At 47.7% G+C, this 16,492-nt stretch overlaps 1 protein-coding gene across 1 annotated transcript in view; it reads right to left on the reverse strand.

Annotated features, from left to right (window-relative positions):
• Positions 1-16,005, reverse strand: part of NACC2 (NACC family member 2) — an 89,731-nt gene extending 73,726 nt beyond the window's left edge. Inside the window, exon 1 of the mRNA XM_050926698.1 lies at positions 15,916-16,005. The gene's annotated coding sequence lies outside the window, so the exon portion shown is untranslated. The remainder of the gene's footprint in view (positions 1-15,915) is intronic.
• Positions 16,006-16,492: the final 487 nt, after the last annotated feature.

Consider the following 16,492-nt stretch of genomic DNA (forward strand, 5'->3'; position numbering starts at 1 on the left):
GGACTCCAGCAAAGAGACCTGATTGCCTAAACTAGCCAATACCTCATACGGAACAAATGAAATGCACTGGGGATTAAATGCCAACAACGTGGTCTTTGCATTACAACACGAGTAAGACATGATCACTCCTCCAAGAAATCACTGAAGTTTTCTTCAGAAGGCCTGAAGATGTCACAGGCCTCATGCAAGTCCAAGATGGCTGCTCACCATCTTGGAGGATTACACAGTAACATACACAACCTTAAAGTCTTCAATGCAGATTTATTTCCGTGGCAAAACAAGTTTGTGAAGACACAGTGGAGGAGATTCTGCTGCTTCACCCAAAGCAGACGGGAGATAACCAGTTCTCCTCTTTTGTAGTTTACAGATTTCAGCTTAGGATGTTTTACTCATGTTTGCAGCATAAATGGTAACAGGGCTGAGTGTTCCATTTTACTCTGCAATAATCCAGCTCCCTCATCAGGATATATTCATCCTTTGACTCTGTAGTTTATTCACCCGCACACCCATCCTATCAATTCAATACTCTGTCCAGATGCTGAGAATGACAGTTCAGTTCTTTAGCAAAGGATCTGTATTTACTACTTCTCTAATATCCTATAGTAGGTGTAGATGACTCAAGACTTAATTATATAAAACAAAACTTCACAAAAGAACTTTTAAGAATTTAATATGTTTAAATTTGGGACTAAATAATAGTGTGTTCTGGATGATTGAGAGGCTTGATAATGTTAAACTGAACAAGTACAGTCTGCTATACTGAGGAGGACATGGCAAGATTCCTAGGAACTGTCTGGTAAGTCAAGAAGTTCTGTGGTTCGATTCATCATGCAGCCTGTACATTAGTCAATCATACTCCTTAGTCTATTCTGGAGAACAGGAAAAACGATGGCTCCATTCCAAATACTGTGTACTCTGAAGAAACCCTAATAATCACTTAACACGGCTCTTGTAAAACCTCAAGAAACACTGAAACTCTTCACTATTTTGGAGGAAAAGATGAGAATTACTGCAAATAATTCTTTGCCATTCTATTATAACCGTCCCACATAGACCTTAAAAACAGTTTACAAACAATCTGCAATACCCCATATTACTATTCTCATTTTACACTTGGGTAAACCGAAGAACAGGAGTAGTGATCCATGTCCTGTCAGAGAGTCAACAACAGAGACAAGAACAGAACCCCAGGATTCTGACTTCAAGTCCTCTGTTCTAGCCACTGAACACCTCTCTCCCCCCGAAAGTGCTGTACACTTACTGGTGGGATAGGTCAGCCTTGCCCAAGAAGCACTTGGCATCTGCATCTCCAATTGCGATTAACAGGAGTTGCTGGTGAGTAGTGCCTATCAGGCTCAAGTAATTAGTAAACAAAATTTAATGTATTATCTCAAGCTATACAGCATTTTCAAGGTTTTTCCTTCCCTCTGCTACATTTCAAAACATGATTATTCTGTTCTTTTTTAAAATCTGAATTAAAATAAAAGTCAAAGCTTTGTCTCTTAATCAGAAGTTAGGGAAAAAGTCACAATAGCCCCATTCATCAAAAGCAAACTTGGTAAAGTAGTGGGTACAGCTTATATTCATAAGGAGAGAATGGAAAACACTGAGCTGAGGAAGAGTTAAGGGACAGAAATAGAAGACAGCCCTCTAAAATATTTTTTTTTAGCAACATAACTGGCTATGACGCTGTTTTCTCTTTGTTTACCTTCTATGGAAAGCAATATAGAAAGCCAAAGTAATACACTCAACTACTTTCTTATGAGCTTTGCTCTTTTTTAAAAAAATCCAATTATAGAACAACTTTCTCAGCAGGGGTCAGTATAGAATAAAAATCACCAAAGTTAACATACACAAGACCAACAAAGATTAATGTCTACATGGTTTCAAAAGTAGTACAATGCAGATTTCATTAACATTTTAATTGTAATGTATATCTTTTTAATCTTCTTTCACACTAATGGTTTTATATAAGAAAAGAACAGAAACATAGAATAAAAAAACTGCTGACAACAAAAAATCAACATGCAAAATTTAACAGAAGGAACTTAATGCTGTAATGGGAAATGAATTAGATGTTGAAAACTGTGTTAATGTTGCATTAAAGTAGAGATTGAATTTCTTGACTCTTCCATGAAAACAAAGTTAAGATTACAACTTTAAATCTGTCCCTTACACAGACACACTACAATAAGATTGTTCATTATAAGACAACAGAACATGTACACCTAAAGTTTTAAAAAGGGACAGTTAAGACATTGCACTGTACAGTTTAATTTATTTACAGAGCTGCATCTTAGGAGGAGGGTTCTATTCTTCTTCTTCTTCTTGTCTATTACATTATGCTTTTCAGTAAATTTAATATTTCTCTCTGTTGTATGAGCATATAAGTATGTAAAGATAAAAGTTACACACACTTAGGTCTTTTTTCCATTGTACAACCAAGGTTGGATGATAAAGTAGAGTAGAGCAGGAACAGCTATTTATACCAATGTTTGATAAGTGCAAATGGAGCTACACTGGAGCATCAGAAATGGCATAAAACTTGCAGAGATGCATTTTTACCTGAATATCCAGTCCTCAGAACAAAAATAATCTAGGATGAAAATCAGCATGAGAAATTTCAGCACAAACTATAATTGTGTATAAGTTGTGAAAATACAGGTTTTCAACAAAAGTGCCCTCTCAACCATAACTATAATAAAAACAGATATGCATAAGTTCTTTACACAGGAATAAATATAGGTTGCAAAGCTTGATGTGCTCAATGTAAAATACAGAAAGGTTTCCAAGTAAGCAAACTTCTAATGAAGGATTGTCCTTATTTGTGAGGATTCCATTCCATCAATGAACTGAACCACAAACCTCTGCATCCGACAGAAAGGAGAATCTGCTTGCTCTCTCTCTAAAATGACTAGCTGCGCCCTGTAAACAGCAGGCTGGCACACAATGCTTCATAGACCTTTCTCCCTTGGAAGTATTTAATCCAACTACTTGCCAAACCTAGTTATGTCTAGTTTTCAAAAACAAGTGACGTTTAGCATTATCAAACCAACATAACCCACCAAGTCTTTCAAGCACACAGCTGTTGTCTTTCAAACAGAAATTTCTGTAATTCCAATAATGTATTAATGCACCTGGGTGGTACTGTATCTGTCATATCATAATTTGAATATGGGGCTCAGCACCTTGCAGGGACAGGAACTCAGAAGACAAATGCTATCCCCACCATAACTTTGGCATTGTTACATTGACACTACAATATGTTCTTCTTGACACCTCTACAAGAGGTTGTATTTTCCAGCCTAACTCTGTTTTTTCTAGTGCATCACATAACTATAGTATCCTGCGGCATAGGGAACTGGCATGCGAAACACATATCCACACACAAAGTACGTAGCTTTAGGCTGCCACATGTGTCTCTAATAAATCTTGCGGTGTTAAAGCATTTATGGAAAGAAATCATTGCTGGCGCTGGACGACACGACCCCTTTCCATACAAGCGTTCAAACCCACTATCTTGAGAGAGCACAGGCTCTGTCATATTTAACTTACAATTCTTTGCACATGCTATTCTTCAGTTTGCTGATGAATTTTTGCCTCCAGACTCCCAAGGATGGAAAACATCTGGCTCCTCTCCCTAAATCAATAGAATCCTCAAAGAGCTCTGATTGCTACAAATTAGTTGCTACAAAGTGAGGTGAATTTTTTGCTGTTTTTACAAATGATTAATAGGTCCCCATATTGGCTTTATTGCTGTTAGGATGTCACTGTGAGGTAAAGTATTTAATCTCATCCCAATGACTATATATGGTCACTTTGATGGAGTCACCCCCTCCCCCTACATTCTGCTGCCCTTAACTCCTGGCACGTACTTCCAAAGCAAACTGGCAGTATTTGGGAACTGTGCCACTAAAGCAGAAGTCAGTAGACTCCCAATGTTACCATGAACTCCCCCCTTTTCCAGTTAATGCTTTTAAACACCCCTTAAAGCTAGAAAGATTTTGAAAACATACATAATGAGAAACTTTTTATAAATACTTTGAAGTCATTTTATAAAAGAAAAAAGTGTCAAGTTACTTTTGTTTAAATGTAGATTTTATAATTATTTCTTAGAAGTTTAAAATCAGCCCCTCTTGATGTTGAAAAGTGTGTTAATTTATTGAGCCTGCATACTAGTTTGTTATTATATGATTGCTTGTGACTTCTGGACTGGTGTCAATGATTCCCACAAACCTGGGGAAAAAATGCATGGAAACATTTTTGTCTGGTTAGGAAAGGAAACATAAAAATTTACTTTGCGTGAAAGTTTCTAAAAAGTAGAATTTCCAGACTATTTAGAGGATTAAGAAAATGATTATTTCTTTGGACAGTACTCTGAACATGGAAAGCACAAAATACATGCCAAGAACTATTACCAATACAGTATTTCAATAAGGTTGCAAGGTATTTTAAGTCTCAGTAAGTGTACCAAAAAACTTGTTTCCTTCCATGAATCAGAGTCACTGGCAGCCAATCACTGTCTCAAATCATATCCCTCTATGGTGAAAACCATGTGAGGCAGCAGTGTGGTACTGGGGGAATTTCCCCGGCAGATCTCCAGAGATATATGGGAAGCCAGGGCCTTTGACAGAGAGGTCCTGTACTTCCACACCATATCCTATCCCAAGCATCCCCAAGCAGTGTAACTCTTTTGCAGACACATTGCCAGTGCCTGCTCTCTGCCCGCCCTGTCCCTAGAACCCCCAAATAGTTAAGCCACAAGGAAAAGAAAACAGTTCTAGGCTGCATTATCTTTCCTAATTTCTGTGAAACTGGAGAGCTCAGGGTCTAGTATTTGTGGTCAGGAAAGAATTTTCCCCCAGGTCAGATTGGCAGACACCCTGGGTTTTTTCACCTTTCTCTGAAGCGTGGGACATGGGTCACTTGCTGGTCCGAACGAGAGTAAATGGTGGATTCTTTGTAACTTGAGGTTTTAAAATCAAGATTTGAGGACTTCAATAACTGAGCCAGAGGTTATGGATCTATTACAGGAATGGGTGAGTGAGGTTCTGTGACCTGCAATGTGCAGGTCACACTATATGATGATGACGACTCCTCCTGGCCTATGAGGGGTTGGGGGAGAAAATGTGAACGCTCCCCCACTTCCCACGCAGCCCTTCCTCCACTCCTCACATCAGGCCTTCAAGTTTCCACCCTTCCCTTCACAGAGACCATGTATTCTGGGAAAATACCTCCACCCAGTCTGCAGTGATGGGGGAGGGTGAGAAAGGTCATGATATCGCAGAAGTGGCTGAGGCTAAGTCTACACTACAGCTTATGTAGGCATAGTTTATGTTGCTCAGGGGTGTGAATAAACCACCCCGAGTGACATAAGTTACACTGACATAAGTGCCAGTGTGGACAGTGCTATGATGGAGGGAGAAGCACACCTACTACCGTCAGTGGAGGTGGTTTTATTATGCCGACAGAAGAGTTCTTTCCCGTCAGCACAGAGCGTCTTCACCAGATGCAGTGCAGCTGCATCGCTGCAGCATGTATGTGTAGACATGCCCTCAGTCTCCCTCCATAAGGAAGGGGGAGACTCAAGCTCAGAGAGTTCCCTTTGTGCACTGATCTACGTCACATGATCTGGCTGAGTAGTAGGAATTTTATTACCTCTGTCCCCATTTAAGAGAAATCACATGACAAAATGAGTGCAATACCTCACACCTGAAGTCTTGGCATGATTCTTTACCCCTCTGTAAGATCATGTCATTTAACAAGTTAAATACAGCAGATGTGGATAAATACAGTGCACGATTTAATATTTTAAAAAATCTCCGCCTTCAAACATTTGCTTAATTTAAAAAAAAAAAGTTGAACTTAAAACTTGCTAACGAATCACAGTTCCCAGCAAATGAGCAATTACAGTTGACAATGATTTATGCCTGAAGCAAGCTGGGAAACATATTTTGCAAATGATCTCATCCACAGGCAAATGTGGCATGACACTTGATTTGCTAAAAAAGACACAAGGTTGTCAAAATTCCTGTCACTTTGCAAATAAAGTCAGGTAGAAAGAAAATGAAGAGCCTCGCCCTCTTTAGCATGGTTAACCTATTTCTCAATGTGCTTGAGAAAAAAAAACTTTAGGTGTTTCCATCAAACCTAGTTAGTGACGCTCTGATAAAGAGCAAAGGTTAACTGAACTGCTAAGACTTCACAGAACTAACCTAAGCAATGTAGAAGAGATGGCCCCTGAGTGACTGTAAGGCTGCAATTCACAAGAGTTGCTCTGCTGGCATCATAGACACCAGCAGAGATTTAGGGTATGTCTACAATGGAAACTTCAAAGCACTGCCATGGAAATACTCCCACGGCAGCGCTTTGAAGTGCGAGTATGGTCGCGTGCGAGCACTGGGAAAGAGCTCTCCCAGCGCTCCTGGTAAGCCACCTCCACGAGATTAGCTCCCAGCGCTGGAAGTCTGTCTACACTAGCACTTTAAAGTGCTCAGACTTGCTGCGCTCAGGGCAGTGATTTTTCACCACTCTGAGCCAGCAAGTTAGAGTGCTATAAAATGTAAGTGTAGACAAGCCCTAAGTAATTGAACAACTGCAATGCACAGCACTTTCCCTGGCCATCAGGTGTTACAGAAAGCTTAAATAATCAAAAGAAACAATATATAATAAAGATATCCGTGTTTGGGTAGAAGAAATGACGTGTCTTTAACTTTCCATTTTCTTCAACGTCTGCATGAGTTTTGTCAAATCAATCTAAAATGTTAAACAGTTTAACTGTCCCTTGAAGTGTTTTGTGACTTATATAATCACTAGAGCTCTCTGAAGCTATTATTCCTTTCTACCTCACTAAACCCCCTCTGTTTTCACAGAAAGCTACTAACAGGTTGCCTCAGCTTAAATTCAAAATCTGGGAAAATTATGGCTGAATCTCCATTCTAACCTAATTTTGTCAGGCCTGGGTATTTTTAAACACAAGCACTCTAGGGAGATAGCCAATGGTAAAGTCACATCATCATTTTGTAAGATTGCTTTGCTAAGTTTATCCACAATCCAATGACTCCAAACAATACTTAGCAACACACCAGCCTATTGTGTCAGAGAGCCATGTACCAATATAAGTACTATTGTGTCAATAAAGCTAGCTTTCAAATAAAGTACATATCTGCAGACGTGCACAGCAGAGCAGAAACCGTCCAGGAGACCTGGCAGGGAAATCACACTTTATAAGAAGATGGTCTAAAATAAATATTTCCATTCCACACAGTGAGGGTTTGCAATCTGATTGGAATAAGCATACACAAGTGTGGAAGTTTCTCTGAAGCTAACCCAGATTTCTTCGGGGGTACAACGCTGAGCTGAACAAGTGCTCTTGTGCTATTTCTGGCACTTCTCAGAAAACCAACTGGATATACCACAAAACAGCATCTTGTCTCTCGGCACTTTGCTGTCTGATCCTAACTGAAACCTGGGGCTAAAATCTGAAGTTTACAGAGAGGTTTGTTTTGAGTCTAGGCCTATTAGAAACAGACAAAGATTCAGAGGGAAGGAGCATTCTTATCTTCTCCAAACCAGTTTAAACATCGATGATCAGAATCCACATGAAAGGCCAATTAATGCAGTAAGACAGTGCTCTTCACATCTTTGGGCTGACAAAGTTTACAGAATTAGAGCCCGACATGAAGTTGGTGCTGATGGCACCATTTCATATAAACTGAAATCTGTCGGAAACCTAAAAGATTCCCAGGGTAAGGAAAATCCAGACAGATCAGATTTATTATTCAATAGTGGCATGAAGTTGCTTTCATTTTGCAGAAAGACATTGTCATAGCCTGAAAAAGAAGCAAGTGTGAATTGGTCACCATCACTTGCAGGAGTACTTTTATACACACTTTGTCAGCATGCTAAATATGGTTTTATCTTGCATGTCTTCTATACCCTTAAAAACAGAGAGAGAGAGAATTAGTGTAGCTAATAATAAGCAACACAGTCATAGAAAGGTTTCTTCCAAGATCAAACTTTGGGAAGCTGGAACAACTGGGCTTAAACTCCATGAACAAAATTATTAAGATAACTTTAAATTGGAATCCAGTACTTGAAGTTTTCACCCATCTCTTATCCACATCAAGATCTTACATTTCAGAAACTATATATTCTAATACATCACAATTCAAGATCCATTAAAAAGCTGCCATCAAGTAAAATTTATGCCACCAATTTAAGTCTTACAAAAACTGTGTTTCTCAAAAGGTACGATTAATAGAAATGTCTATATGTCTGGCATTTTCTCCTTTAAATTCTAATGGAAATGTTTTTGTTTGGTTTTCAGTGCTCCTCTACAGTGTTTGCAAAATAAACACTGTAGTATTGTGCACCTGCAGAAGAACCAGAAGACTAAACTTCCTATAGACTGGGTCAATTGTTTGTTTATTGCAACGGTCCAATTTAAGAGAAGTTCAAAGCATAAACATTAATGGTGCAAAATTAAGTGAGATTTTAGAATCCACAGTGTTTTATTAACTAGGATAATTAAATTTGTTTTGTAAAATTATGTTTACCTGAAATATATATTATATATTTAACCTGAATGTCCCTTTAATACTGTTCTATGCCCTTTTGTGTATTTTTTAACTAAAGAAAAAAATTCACATTTCATTACAGAAAATGTATTACTTTAAAAAATTGCTAAAATTTGCAAGGAAGAAAGATTTCAACTCCCACAAGTTCATTCTTTCCCTTGGGCATTCCAATTCCACCACCCCTCTTTCACATAACCCCATATGAAACCTCGATTTTGAGACTATTTGTTGTTTTTACACAATGGCATGAAATCTTCAGTGGACCATGGAATGACATTTATTCCCAGGAAAATAAGGGCAAGGTCCTTAATTATCTTGTATTTGCCTCTCACTAGAGGTTGAGCTATTATTACCTCTACTGTTCATAGCTTGAGGATATGTGCTGACTGTTTTAGGCCTGGCTAACAACATATATTCAAGTAAAAGGCAAAAGGTTTAGCCTTAGTCTGTTTAAAGCTATTCAAAAGTAGATATTCAGCAGTTGAATGGGCTTGTATTTTTGTTTCATTTTAACTATACTCATACATACATTTTAGCACTGCTTCTGGATAGCGCTGAGCATTGTTCGCTCTTATGAAATCTAATAGGCCTGGAGGGTGCTCAGCATCTCACAGCATCAGGATCCTAACGCTTTGTATGAAGTATGACTAGATTGTTTCAAGAATCACATTAGATACATGATTCCAGAAACCCACTCTTCATGCACTGGAATATTAACTTCTAGAAGCCAATATGCAACTGAGAGGACAGCAATAATTCAGTTTTGTTTACCGATTTCAACTTCTACTACTGTTTAATATTTTAGTTTGAAAAGGTAAAACAGCATGCCAGCTCATCAATTACTCAGGACACAAGACAGACACTTGGCAAGCATGAAGTGCATCAAGCTACTCACAATCTCACAAATGCCTTTTGAAAGGAGGAAACACACAAGTAAATATTCAAATTAATGAAGCAGTGTGTAATGGAGACTTCATTTTAAGTGTTCCTGTACTTTTCCTGTGAATACATATGGGTGAGTCTCACATACTGAAGTACAGAATGTACTGCTATCATTTTATTTTCTATAGCAGTGGTGACATTTGGAGAAGTCCTTGAACAGGGCAAATGTAGTTTAACTACAACATGCTGCCTACTGCGGTATCTACCATAACACACCAGCATTCGGAAAGGCACTTATCCAAAAAAAATCCCAACCCAATAAAGTACCACTATTTTTTCCACACTTCTACATCAACAAGCTGCTTAACATTCTGTGTCTTGCTGACCACGTGAGATAGCGTAAAATAATACTGGAATATTATAATACATCTGCTCCGCACATACACACCCCCAAAAAACCACAACTGCAGTCATTTGAAATGATAGCATCCTTTGCAAAAATGTTATACCATTATTCATAAACTATGCATTTGGGTGTTTTTTTTGTTTTTTTTTTTTAAATCCCTTTACTTCAGGCCATACAATCCTCCAGTACCAAGAAAGAGTGCAAACATCTATACAAACACTTAGAAATTAAAATCAACTAAGCACTGCAGCCACTTCATTAATGTGTTTCTAATTATAACCTATTTCTCAAATCCATTTTGCTAGGTGAATAGGATTTGGAAAGACCATAGGATCTAATCAAATTCTACCAGAAGATTCAGCATCTTTTCTAGGAAAGCTCCAATACTAGGAGAGGAGGTGTGCTTTGGGAAGTAACTCTCCCCCACCCACCCCCAAGCAAACAAAAGAAAAGAAAAAATAAATATCACCTTTTTACACTAATGGATGCTTTAATCCTTGTTACACAAAACACTTCCTTATCTACATCTCCAAATAACTGCAATTTGACATTAAGAAAAAGACAGCACAGCTCATCATGTTATTTGAAGTAATTAATTTATGTTTGTGTCCCTGACTCCATGAAAGGCTAAGCGGTTTGTTATAATATTTACTGTGTCTGTTCCTTCAGTATCAGGGTTAAAATCTACTGTATTTATTATATTTTTTTTAAAAATGAGAAAGAAAAACCTGTTTACTGAATGCTCACTGAATTAGTGACACGGGGCAGAAGACTGTTTTATATTTTATTGACTCAATACACTTACTGTATTAAAAGCAGGACCTGCCAGCAGCAGGAAACAGCAGTAAAACCTCAAAGGAATTTTTTGGGGAGGTTGAGAGACAAAGTCCAGGATATGTTTCCCCCATATTACAGAGTGGATTAAAATATCTCTCGTAACTATTTGTTAAACATTAGTAGAGTGCTGGGCATTGTACAGAACAATGAATTACTATGTACAACTGGACACAATCCTTTTATCAAATGCACCAAAGGACTATCAGTTCTTTTGAGGGCAGGGCAGAAGGAAGACGACAATACCCCTAGAGAAGAGGAATGTGGTGTGAAGGGAAAAAAAAAAAAATCACTCCCAGTGGACAGAGTGAAGAAAAAAAAGTCTCTGTGCTGTTTCTTGGGCAGGAGGAATTCCCTAGGGAGGATGTGGGAAAAGATGGGGATTCGGGACTGGCTTTATTCCCTTGGGAAGGACAGATGGGAGACAGAGCTGGGCAGAAATCCGCTGCAACAGTGAGAGGACTGGAGCCCGCAGGGGTGCCTCAGCTATAGTACTGGAGAGTGGCTTTTCAGGGGTAGGGTGTGGGAGATGACAGGAGAGGCATTTTCCGGGTAAAGGGTGTGGGAGGGTAAATTCCTAGCGTTAGGACAAAGGCAAGTCCAATGAGATCAGAGGGAATGGTGTGGGGGGAAACTCCAATAAGATAGGGTGTCAGGAGAATTGGGACAAGTCCCCTGGAATGAGGATATTGGGATGACTCCGCTGTATATGGGCAGGTGACTCCATTGGATGAGGAGGAGTAAGGGGTGACAGCCATAGGGGGGAGTAGGTTGGGACTGAGCCTCATGGATGGAGGGTGAGAGGGCCTAGGCAAGTGCTACCTCCATGTTAGGGGGAGAGGTAAGGAAATAGAAGGATTATTGTCCCAGCTGGAGGGGCAAGGTGTTTAATCCCTCGGAGGTGACTGGTAGAAGTGACTGTGTGGGGACAGGTAGGGGTTAGTCTGCTGTTAAAGGACTGCACTCTCATGCAATCAGTGGGGCCAATTCCCCTGTGAGTGGACTGAATATGTTGGAGTTGAGTCCCGTTTGGGAGGGAGCTCTTCTCCCCCCACCCCGGAGGCAGCATAGGAGGTGCGGGGGAGACCCTCTGGTGCAAAAGAGGGGTGGGTGGGGCAAACTCTCTGTTAGAAGGGGCAGAATGAGGAGGGTGTGATCCCCATGTTGGGGGACAAGCAGGGGCAAGGCCCATGTCGGTGGGAAAGAACATCAGAGAGGGAAGAGGCAAATCCTCTGGATGATTGGCGGGGGGAGGGGTTCATGATGAGTCTGCTGTGGATTGGGAGCAGGGTAGGTGGGGACTGAGTCTCTGCGGGAGAATCCCCTCTGGGATGTAGGTTAGGAAGAGAGCACCAGGCTGGGGGGGTTAGTCCTCTCTAGAGAGAAAAGAACCAGGGAATAGGTGTGGGATGGCTGCCCTCTTAGGGGGGAGGATAGAGGAACCAAGTCTGCTGAATAGGGTGAGCAGGGGAGGGATAGGTCTCCCTTTAACAGCAGTAGGAATATGACACACACACACTTTGAGGGGGTGACTCTCTGGAGGCAGGTGTAAGTTAGGGGTGGGTAGTTCCTGCAACTAATAGGCTAGGGGACAAGTCTCCCTTGAGGAAAAAGGGGTTGATTCTTTAGGGGAGAGGATGAAGAGCAACCACAGGCAAGGGGGTGACTCGGGGGGAGGTGTAGGATGGGGTGCGAGCCCCAGGGGAGGTGGACCCAGCCCTAGGGGTGAGGGTGGCTGGGGGGGCAAGCCCCAGGGGAGGGGAGGTAAACACTGGTGGGGCGAAGTAGGATGGGGTGCAAGAGCCCCAGGGGAGGATGGGACCCTAGAGATGGGAGTGACTTATGGGGGGGGTGACCCCAGGGAAGGATGACTCCATGGGGGAGTAGGATGGAGTGAACAGTGGAGGGCAAGCAGGGAGACTGAAGGGGTAGGTTGGGGAGAAGGGGAGGGGGATGACTCGGGGGTAGGTTGGGACAAGCACTGGGGGAAGGGGAGTAGGAAGGGTGAACACTGGTGGGGCAAGGGGGATGATGGGGGAGGTTGGGGCAAGTCCCGTGGGAAGTGGGCCTAGCCCTAGGGATGGGGGTGAGAACCGGGGGAGATGGGCCTAGAGGAGGGAGGGTGACTCTGAGGGAGGAATAGGCTGGGGCAAGCCCTGGGGAAGGATGACTCAGAGGGAAGTGGGGGGCAAACGCCAGTAGGGTGAGCGGGGTGACTAGGGTGGTAGGTTAGGGAAAAGGATGATGGGGGGGAGGTTGAGGCAAGCACTGGGGGGGAAGGATGACTCGGGGGGAAGGAGAGAGGGTGACTCGGGAGGGGGTAGGGGAGCAAACATTGATAGGGGAAAGGGGTGACTGGGGGATACAGTGGGGGGAGGGAGGAGGTGGGGGAGAGGGGAGCAAACACTTGTGGGGTGAGGAGGTGACTGGGGAGGTGGGGAGGTGACACTCAGGGGGGCGAGGGGGTGACTGGGGTAGGTTGGAGCGGGGGGACAGGTGGTGACTCGGGGGGGAGGGGAGCAACACCGGGTGGGGCAAGTAGTGCAGGTTGGGGCGGGGCAGGGGGTGACGGGGGGGGTGGGGGAGTGACACCTTAGGGGGAGTGAACCCCAGGGGGTAAGAGGGGGTGACTGTGGGGTAGGCTGGGGCGGGGGATGGGGGGCGACTCAGGGGGAGGGGAGAAAAGCCCAGGGGAAGTGAGGGGGTAACTGGGGGGTAAGTTGGGGTGGGGGGCAGGGGTTGACTCTGGGGGAGGGGAGCATCACACAGGGGAGCAGGCTGGGGCAGGGCAGGGGGAGCGAAGCCCGTTGGGGTGAGGAGGGTAGGGTGGGGTGGGGTTTGATGCAGGGGGGTTAAGGGGAGCAAACCCCAGGAGGGCGAGGGGATGACTCAGGGGGGGCAGGGTGTGACTTGGGGGGTAGAGGGGAGCAGGTTGAGGTGAGTGATGGTGGGGGTTAGGGGGAGCCAAGGAAAGCCGGGGAGGGAGAGGGGGATAGGTGATGGGGAGGGTTGGGGGAGTGAAGTGAAGCCCAGTGGTGGGGAGAAGGCTAGGTTGAGGTGGATGATGGGGGGGGGTTAGAAGGAGAGAAGCGAAGCCTGGGGGGGGCGAGGGGTGACTGAGGGTAGGTTGGGGCGGGGGGGGTGACGGGGGGTTGAGGAGAGTGACACCCGGGGGTGGCGAGGGGGGTAGGTTGAGGTGGGACAGGGAGGTGACAGGGGGTTAGGGGGAGCGAAGCGAAGCCCAGGGGGGCGAGGGGGATAGGCTGGTGCAGGGGGGGGACTCGGGGGGTTTGAGGGGAGCGACGCCTAGGGGGCAAGGAGGATAAGTTGGGGTGGAGGGAGCGAGGGGTGACTGGAGTAGGTTGGCACGGGGTGGGAGACTTGGGGGGGTTGAGGGGAGCGAAGCCCGGAGGGGCGAGGGGGATAGGTTGGGGCGGGGGGGCCAGGGGTGACTGGGGGTAGGTTGGCACGGGAGGTGAGGGGTGACTGGGGGTAGGTGGGCGAGGGGACTTGGGGGGGTTGAGGGGAGCGAAGCCCGGGGGGGCGAGGCGGATAGGTTGGGGCGGGGGGAGCCAGCGGTGACTGGAGATAGGTTGGCGCGGGGCAACGGGACTTGGGGGGTTGAGGGGAGCGAAACCCAGGGGGGCGAGGGGGACCGGGGGTAGGTTGGGGCGGGGCGAGGGGGACTGGGGGTAGGTTGGGGCGGGGGGGCGAGGAGGATAGGCTGGGGCGAGGGGGACTGGGGGTAGGTTGGCGCAGGAGGAGGTGAGGGGTGACTGGGGGTAGGTTGGGGCGGGGCGAGGGGGACTGGGAGGGGTTGAGGGGAGCGAAACACAGGGGGGCGAGGGGGACCGGGGGTATGTTGGGGCGGGGCGAGGGGGAGGAGGATAGGTTGGGGCGAGGGGTGACTGGGGGTAGGTGGGCAAGGGGGGCTGAGGGGAGCGAAGCCCGGGAGGGCGAGGGGGACCGGGGGTAGGTTGGAGCGGGGTGGGCGGGGGGTGACTGGGGGTAGGTTGGCGCGGGGGGGGGGCAAGGAGGATAGGTTGGGGCGAGGGGGACTGGGGGTAGGTTGGAGCGGGGGGGGCGAGGAGGATAGGTTGGGGTGGGGGGGGCGAAGGGTGACTGGGGGTAGGTTGGGGCGGGGGGGGGCAAGGAGGATAGGCTGAGGCGAGGGGGACTGGGGGTAGGTTGGCGCAGGAGGAGGTGAGGGGTGACTGGGGGTAGGTGGGCGAGGGGGGTTGAGGGGAGCGAAGCCCGGGAGGGCGAGGGGGATAGGTTGGGGCGGGGAGTGACTGGGGGTAGGTTGGCGCGGGGGGGGCCGAGGATAGGTTGGAGCGGGGGGGGTGACTGGGGGTAGGCTGGCGCGGGGGGGGCCGAGGATAGGTTGGGGCGGGGGCGCGGGGTAGGCTGGCGCGGGGCGAGGGGACTCGGGGTGGGTTGAGGGGAGCGAAGCCCGGGGGGCGAGGGGGACCGGGGGTAGGTTGGCGCGGGGGGGCGGGGGGTGACTGGGGGTAGGCTGGCGCGGGGGAGTGACTGGGGGTCGGTTGGAGCGGGGGGGCAGGGGGTGACTGGGGGTAGGCTGGCGCGGGGGGGTGACTGGGGGTCGGTTGGGGCGGGGCGAGGGGGACTCGGGGTGGGTTGAGGGGAGCGAAGCCCGGGAGGGCGAGGGGGATAGGTTGGGGCGGGGGGCGGGGGGTGACTGGGGGTAGGTTGGAGCGGGGGGGGGCGAGGAGGATAGGCTGGGGCGAGGGGGACTGGGGGTAGGTTGGAGCGGGGGGGGCGAGGAGGATAGGCTGGGGCGAGGGGGACTGGGGGTAGGTTGGCGCAGGAGGAGGTGAGGGGGGACTGGGGGTAGGTGGGCGAGGGGGGTTGAGGGGAGCGAAGCCCGGGAGGGCGAGGGGGACCGGGGGTAGGCTGGCGCGGGGGGGTGACTGGGGGTCGGTTGGAGCGGGGGGGCAGGGGGTGACTGGGGGTAGGCTGGCGCGGGGGGGTGACTGGGGGTAGGCTGGCGCGGGGGGGTGACTGGGGGTCGGTTGGGGCGGGGCGAGGGGACTCGGGGTGGGTTGAGGGGAGCGAAGCCCGGGGGGCGAGGGGGACTGGGGGCGGGGCGGCACTCGGGGGGTTTGAGGGGAGCGAAGCCCGGGCCAGGGGGCGCGTGTCCCCGGCTGCGCTCCCGGGCAGGGGCAGGGCCCGGGCCCGGCTCCCGGCGGTTACCTGCGGGGCTCGCTGCCCCATGGACGCGCGGCGGCTCCCTCGGGCCTAGCGGCGGCTGCCCGGCTCGGCGGCAGGAAGTGATTCCAGCGGCTCCTCACATGGACTTTCCCTGACCTCGCCCAGCAGCGCCGAGCGCCGCAGCCAGGCAGCCCGCGGGCGGGGACACGGGGCGCAGCCGGGCTGATCGCGGGCCCTGGCCCGCCCGGCACAAAGCGCCGTGGGGCTGGAGCCGGCTGGCGGGGCCCTGGCCCTGCAGGCGCCACAGGCTTTCCCCGGCTCCCAGCCCCCTCCGGGGAGCTGCCTCCCGCGAGCCAGGCGCTCCCTAACCCTGGGGCTTGGGCTAGCATCGGCCGTACACTCTGCTGTGACATGCCAGGGGCAGGGGAGGCAGCCACCAGACTCCCCCCAGTCACGCGTGTCCCCCACAGATAGTGTCAAGCTGGGGACAGCGGGCGCTAGGGGTCTGGACTGTGCAGTACATGGGGACATGCCGGGCGGGGATCAGAGGGGTTTGATCCTCAAATGTAGCGCTTATTATTTTTCAGGGGAATTAAAAGAGGAGGGAAAAGAGGATCTC

This window comes from Gopherus flavomarginatus, chromosome 17 (genome assembly GCF_025201925.1).
Source record: "Gopherus flavomarginatus isolate rGopFla2 chromosome 17, rGopFla2.mat.asm, whole genome shotgun sequence".
Taxonomy (NCBI): domain Eukaryota; kingdom Metazoa; phylum Chordata; order Testudines; family Testudinidae; genus Gopherus; species Gopherus flavomarginatus.